The 5,893-nt window shown below is 53.9% G+C and overlaps 1 pseudogene; it reads left to right on the top strand.

The window, feature by feature from the left end:
* Window positions 1–4,391: 4,391 nt before the first annotated feature.
* Window positions 4,392–5,327, top strand: LOC136995999 (olfactory receptor 14C36-like; annotated as a pseudogene).
* The last annotated feature ends 566 nt before the right edge of the window (window positions 5,328–5,893 follow it).

Raw genomic sequence — 5,893 nt, 5'->3', positions numbered from 1 at the left:
ACAGGCCATGTGCTTCGGGCGCCCAACACCATCTGGGCAGACCTCCTCTGGACCCTCTCCAGTTGCTCCCCATTCCTCCAGCACTGGGCAGCCCACACTGGGACACACTGTTCCAGACATGTGGCCACATGAGTGCTGAGTGGAGGGGGATAAGAACTGCCCTTGCCTGGGTGGCCATGCTCTTCCTAATGCAGTCCTGTATGCAGCTGGCCTCATTTGTGGTGAGCATGCACCACTGGCACATATGGCATCCCTCGTAATGTCCAGGGCCTTCTCCTCGGGGTCACTCCTCTGCTGGTCAGGTCCCTGCCTGTCCTGATTCACGTGTTGCTCTGCCCTGCTGATGAGCCTTTCAAAGAGGACAGGATGTGGGGTAGACCCTGCATACCCCACCTTTCCCTGGCTTCCTGGTCAAGCATGACCCATTCATGAAAATCCTCTGAATTCGATTATCCAACCAGCTTTCTGCCCATCTGGATGTCTCCTGGACATCCACTACTCTCTTCTCCTCCACAAGTGCAGGCCTTTTATCACAGAAGGCAATCAGGTGGGTCAGGAATAATTTACCCAACCGTGTTGTTGTCCTGCACTAGGCATTGGGCTCCTCTGTAATGGTGAAAGGAGGTTCCCACTAAGAGAGCAAAGCCTGCAGTACCCACGGCCAGGAGAAACGGAGCTGGGACTTGCAGGAATGGCAGGAGAGGGGTTGACTGGCCCAGCTGACTCTGCAGCACCGTTGGGCCTGCTACAGAGTTCTTGAACCAATCCCCAGGAAGGACAAGGTGCCAGTGAAGAAGTCCCTGGGCCTGTGCAGCCTGTGATCCAGCCACCCTGAGGTCATCATTAGCCTAGTCCCTGTTCATATCATCTGGTGGGATGAGAACAGGTTTGGGAGGAGAAGAGTGAGAAGGGTTTGAGAATGCAGGGACTGGGGCAGAGATGTTGTTGTGATGTGCCTCCCATTTATGCAGCACACTTGGATGTAGACAGGATGGACTTTCCCTAAAGGCAGTTTTTCATTTGTCTGGGCACATGTAGGAAAGCCAAGATGCCCTGCGGCACTTGCCCAGCAATCACTCCAAAGGGGCATGGTTTTCCTGTAGGTCCCATGCTGTATCTGCTAGAGACATGTGGTTGTGCTGAACACCCCAGGCACCTGAAATGGTCCTGCCAGCCTATTTCTATGTCACTGAATCAAGTGTCTGCACTGAATTTCTATAGCTGTTTGTAACACTGGGATCTTCATCTGTCCCAGCTTCATAGTGAGTGAGGCTCTAGTTGTAGTAGGCATCTGGGGTCATTTCTGATGGCCAAGGAACTTCTCCACCTGTCCCCTAGTTGACGCTCCGTAAGGATGTGGGTCTCCCAGTTACTCCATCAGAGCAAGCAGACACTGGCACATGCCTTGGACCACCTCTGTCTTTTCAACTGTCCCTAGGTGTTTGTGTGTGAGCAACAGACTCCCACCCTCCATCTCCAGGGATGATAACGGGAGGTTAGACAAGGAGCTCCCATGAAGACCTCTATGTTGTGCTCACTTCAGTTTGGGCAAGGGGAATCCCACCTCCTGTGAGTTTGTGGAGTTCACAGGAGGGATCTGAATCCCACTGCATGCCAGGGGCTTCTAAACGGGCATGAGATGCCCAGATTGACCCATCTGAATCAATGCCTGAACCATGTGTCCATGAACTCCCTTCTTGTCCCCATCCAGGTGTCCTGCCCAGTTAGGACATGGGAATCGGGTCTTCCAGGGTGGGACATTTCCACCTCTCATAGATAGTCATCCTCTGATGAAATAAATTACAATGGTGGAATCAGTCTCTCTGCACTCTGTAGGAAAGGACAATAGGTGATTATTTTAGTCTACTTCAAGGAACGTTTCCCAGGAGGAGGGAGCACAAGGGACAGGAAATTCAGGACTTCAGCTGGGCCTCTGCTCCTGAGCGGGATCAGGCTCCTGGGATGGAGGGATGCTCATGGCAACCTGGCAGCACTGCCCAGAGACAGCTGTGTGCAGGAGCAGCTCCTCTGCCAAGAGCAACAGGGCTCTGGGCTCTGCCTGCTGCTGCTGACATGAGATGAGAAGTGCAAGGCAGTGTGGAGTGTGAGGCCAGAGGAGAGCTCCTTGTGGGAGAAATCTTCACAGCCTTTTGCACAGTAAGTCTCTGGCTGCAGGACAATGCTAGTGTGGTTCCTGGAGGGGTCTTCTGAACCTATCCTGCCCCATGGAAGTTTTTTAAGGATCGTTCTCCCAGCTTCTCCAGTGTTGGGGAGGAGGAGATGCTTCAGAGCAGGGATTCCCAGCCACATACTCAGAGAGACAGGGCATCCTGCTCCTTTCTTCCAGGGATGGCTGCTGGGGTGTGAACCCCGGGTGTGCACAGAGGTCTGACCAGTGCTGTAATTCAGAGCAGTGTCGCTGTGCCCCAGGGTGCTGTGTGCCCAGGGCAGTGACTCTGCTGCCTGCAAGGGTCAGCCCTCAGCCTGCCTGGGGGGGCTCCCCACAACGTTGAGGGGAGAAGCTCTGGGTGAGAGGAGAGACCCCCGTCAGGGCAGGTACTTTCTGCCATTGAGAGGGTGCTCTGTGGGTCAGGGCTGGGGAACATATCCAGAGGAGACTTTTCAACAGGAATGCCAAGGCAGGGGATACTTGAAAGAGAAGGAGCTTTCATGAGCCTGTGTTTTCAGTTATTTTGTGTTTGGATGGAGTGAAATGGGATTGGATCTGTCAGGTTTAGACAGGGGATGGATGCTCCAAAACAGTGACACTGAGAGAGGATCAGTTCTGGGAAGGACTCAGCAAATGCCTTCATCCACACCTCAGCCTAAGGACAGAGCCAGCATCACCTTTCCAGCCTCAGCAAGGTTTCTCTCACCTGCTCCTTAGCACCTGCAGACATGGAGGTGCCCCTGGGAAGTGTCCTTCGCCCAGAAGGTTTCTGGAGGGCAGAGCTGAGCACCCAGCAGGTGGGATGGTGTCTGTGAGCACTGAGAGGGGAGAGACGTGGGGGCAGAGAAACAGGTCCCCGCAGGGACGGCTCCAGGCAGCAGAGTCATGGTCAGAGTGTGAGAGGAAACCATCAACTGCAACGCCTCCTCTCCTCTCCCAGCCAGCACAGCCCTCTGCTCTCAAGGCTGTGGGGTGCAGGGCAGGAGTCCTTTCCTCGGCAGCCGGACATGCAGGAGAGGAGACACTCGTGAGTGCCCCTCTGTCCCTCCCTGTCCCTGCCTCCCTCGCCACAAATATCATGGTATTGCTCCATGTTTCCCACCTGTCCAAGCTGCCCTTGTCCTTCCCCTTGGACTCTCTGGGCAGGGGGGTTCTGATGCAGTTCAGACACTGACACTGCGGGTGCTGCCACACAGACGTGTCCTTGACAGTGAGGTGCCCAAGTGCCCCTCTAACCTGGGGGCTCTGGGCAATGCAGTGTGGGGGGTCTAGGAATGAGCCAGGTCTCTCATCAGGACTCCCCATCCTTAGGACATTCAGCCATTTCCCTGGGGTGTCTGGCTGGGCTGCAAGCTGCCCTCCAGAAGGACACAGCTCTCCCATTGCAGCTGCGTGTTATCTAGGCACCCCAGGGAGAAGCCACCTAGATACTGAGGCCACGCTGGGACATGCTGCTGGGTGGCTGGATGTGGGCAGCTGGAAGGAGCCTGATGCATTCCCGACTAGAAGGAGACAGCCGAGACCTACCTCCCATCCCCTCAGAAAGAGTGCTGATGGGCACTTTGCAAGTGCATTCCTCTGCTCTCCGCAGAATCATTTCTTTTTCGGGTATCATGAGTGCAACAGTCCTCCACCTCCATGGTGCGAGCACAGGGCAGCTGGGAAGAAGGCAGATGGACAGGCCAGCTCTGCTCCCTCTGCACTAAAGCCAGAGTGAATCCTTTTCCCCTCTCTGAAATCACAGCTGCTCACTCTGAGTGCAGCAGCAATGCTGAGGATTTCTACCTCCAAGAATCCTCCTCAGGTGTGACAGGGTCAGCTAAAGAAAAGCAAAAAGACCTTAACACTATTCATGAACCCACATTACGTGGAACTGGGAGTGAAGGTGCTGAAAACGCCTTCAGCATTATGGGTGGATGAAATCTGCCTGGAACTGGGAATATAACAGTGTAGTCACGCCTGTTCCCATGTTGGCAGTGCTGTAGGTCAGGGCTGACTCCTCTGGAGCCCACAGGCAGAGGCCCCTGCTCCTCACGGCAAACTCAGCCAGCACAAAAAAGAGCTCAAGCCATGGAGCTCAATAATAGTGCTGCTGAGATGGGGGGAAGTAACATGTGTGTGTTTGGGGGAGGCTATAAAAAGGTTTTGCTCAGAGAAGTCTGTCCTAACTTGTCAATGTCTCCTCTTCCACAGAGAATCCCCGTGTGCCGCAAAGGAGCAAATGTCCAACAGCAGCTCCCTCAACGAGTTCCTCCTCCTGGCATTTGTGGACACACGGGAGCTGCAGCTCTTGCACTTCTCGCTCTTCCTGGGCATCTACCTGGCTGCCCTCCTGGGCAATGGCCTCATCATCACAGCTGTAGCCTGCGACCACCGCCTCCACACCCCCATGTACTTTTTCCTCCTTAACCTCTCCCTCCTCGACCTTGGCACCATCTCCACTACTGTCCCCAAATCCACGATCAATTCTCTGAGGAACACCAGGGCCATTTCCTACTCAGGATGTGCTGCCCAGGTCTTTTCCTTTGTCTTTTTCATGTTGGCTGAGTATTCACTTCTCGCAGTCATGTCCTATGACCGCTATGTTGCCATCTGCAAACCCCTGCACTATGGGACCCTCCTGGGCAGCAGAGCTTGTGTCAAAATGGCAGCAGCTGCCTGGGCCAGTGGTTTTCTCAATGCTGTGCTGCACACTGCTAATACATTTTCAATACCAGTCTGCAAAGGCAACACAGTGGACCAGTTCTTCTGTGAAATCCCCCAGATCCTCAAGCTCTCCTGCTCTGACTCCTACCTCAGGGAAGTTGGGCTTATTGTGTTTACTGCCTGTTTAGGTTTGGGGGGCTTTGTTTTCATTGTGTTGTCCTACGTGCAGATCTTCACAGCTGTGCTGAAAATCCCCTCTGAGCAGGGACGGCACAAAGCCTTTTCCATGTGCCTGCCTCACCTGGCCGTGTTCTCCCTGTTTGTCAGCTCTGTGATATATGCCACCCTGAAGCCTCCCTCCTTCTCCTTGCCAGCTGTGGATCTCGTGGTGGCTGTTCTGTAGGCAGTGGTGCCTCCAGCAGTGAACCCCCTCATCTACAGCATGAGGAGCAAGGAGGTCAAAGATGCCCTGAAAAAACTCATTCAATGGGCACAATGTCAGCACCAATAACCATCCCATGTGCATCTGCTCCTCATTCCAGGGTATTTGGTATCATAGCTATGTGTTGCTCATGTCTCTCTTATTTTTCTCTGTAACATTCTTGTAAAAGAAAAAACATATTTTGCTTTATGCCAGTTGTCCTCAGGAATCTCTCATTTGAATCTGACCCAGAGACTCTGTTGAAGCAGGAAGCCAGGCTTCCCCCTTCATCAGCAGAGATGGGGGAACCTCAGAGCCCACTAGTCTGAGCTCCTTCAATGCCTTCAGTGCAATGAGGAGAGTTTCCTTTTGCAGTGTCTCTTTCGGCTCTGACATCAAGGGAGCTCAGGGACACAGAGTCAGACTCAGACGAGTACAGGCAGGATGAGACCATGGGTCTCGTGTCCATTAGGAGAGCTTAGCTCTTGTGGCCACAGTCACGGTGTTATTCCCACACCCCCCCTTATGCGAGGGTGGCAGCCATCTGTCACTGTGGGCTGGTCCCTTCCCTCTACAGAGCTCCAACACTCAAAGCGAAGTGAGAGTGGAGGGGAGGAGATGCTGGACAAAGCCTGTAGGGACAGACCCTCTGCTCC

This window comes from Apteryx mantelli, unplaced genomic scaffold (genome assembly GCF_036417845.1).
Source record: "Apteryx mantelli isolate bAptMan1 unplaced genomic scaffold, bAptMan1.hap1 HAP1_SCAFFOLD_20, whole genome shotgun sequence".
Classification (NCBI taxonomy): domain Eukaryota; kingdom Metazoa; phylum Chordata; class Aves; order Apterygiformes; family Apterygidae; genus Apteryx; species Apteryx mantelli.
The sequence above is the reverse complement of the archived record's forward strand: the minus strand, read 5'-3'. Positions and strand labels throughout refer to the sequence as shown.